The following is a 1,499-nucleotide window of genomic DNA, read 5'->3' as shown; positions in this document are numbered from 1 at the left end:
CCTGAAGAGCGTTCTCCAAAAGAGACGTTTATCACAGAGGGTGAGAGGTGTTGTTTCGCAAATCCGAGGGGCTCGCTCTCTCCTGTGTCTCCCGGGACACCGGGTGTCTGAGGCCGGCTACGATCGACAGGACTCGACGCCCAGAGAGTGGGATGTCTCCTCTGCTCCAGCAAAGCATGAGCCACATTCCATCGCGCATGCAATCCACATTAAGCTCCTTTAGTCTGCACAGTGCAGGAGGAAAAAAAAAATAAAGCAAAGGGAGCAGAGGGAAAGAAAGGGGGGGAGAAAGGAGCAAAAAAACAACCAGAGGAAGTTGACTCAAGAGGAACCGCTGCCTTTGCAGCAAACTCAGAGGCTCAGTACCAGTCCATGCGCTCCGTCAAGTTCAGTGCAGTCTTAGTTTCAAATGAGGTCCAAACTGAAGTTCTTAATCAGGTTTTGAAAAACAAATGAGGCTCTTCCCCCATTGTCATCCACTGCTCTTTCCACCTTCATGGCCCACACTGCTCCTGTTATCAGTAATGTTTCTCTTCAGTGTTTCCCTCGCAGAGATCCCAGCCACAGAATGAGAGATAGAGAGAAAGTGAAAACCAGAGAGGGAGAAGGAGTTCACCCATCCAGTTGTCTGTCGTGGAGAGGTTGAAGTGATCTTGAGTGTATATCTGTGTCTGTGTGTGTGTGTGTGTGTGCGTGTGTCTGAGGCAGGAGGACGTGTTGTTCTCTATGTGTGGAGCAGGAGGAGGTGTCTTGGGCTGTTTCTCTCTCTCTCTTTCTCCCTCTGCGTGTCTATGTGTAATTCCTGCTGCAAACAGACAGACGCTGGGGAAGTGTTCCCTCTCTCCGTCCCTCCCTCCCTCCCTCCCTCTCCCTCACTCTCTCTCCCTCCCTCCCTCCATTCCTCAGCCCGTGCCCAGGACAGAGACTCTATGGTATTCCAATGGCGGGAGCATTTGATCGTGAGCCAAGAGGTCAGATTTAACAGCAGGATGGAGAGCTCATTTCCTGTGGGCCCCCCTTATGTTGGGATCTTAACTAGTCTCCCTCCACCACCACCACCTCCCCCTCTTCTCTCTCTCTCCCTCCAACTCTGTGTTATGACCAGCTATGCTCCATCTCTCATTCTTCTCTTTCCTTACTCCAGGATGACTAATTTTCTTCTTCTTCATTTGGTTCTTGTTTTATGTACCCCATCTTCTGTTCCCTGAGAACACTAATCCCAACCAAATGTATGCAAACTTGTTTTTTTCCATTCCTTCTTTTTTTTCATTCAAATGTGTGCAGACGTTCATGATTCATCATTACACATAAAGTAAACCAGGCTAAACTTTTATTTGTATCACAGTCCAGAGTCCACTACCACTCCTCTTCTCTGATTCATACAGACACAAGACAGGGCCAAATGTGAGGTACGGCGAGGTAAACATAACAAACAAAGTATGGAGGGTTATAATTTGTTTTTGGTTTTTTTTTTGCAGTGGTACAGCCAAGGCTGATGG

This window comes from Chanos chanos, chromosome 5 (genome assembly GCF_902362185.1).
Source record: "Chanos chanos chromosome 5, fChaCha1.1, whole genome shotgun sequence".
In the NCBI taxonomy this organism is placed as follows: Eukaryota; Metazoa; Chordata; class Actinopteri; order Gonorynchiformes; family Chanidae; genus Chanos; species Chanos chanos.
Note: the sequence above shows the minus strand (reverse complement) of the source record.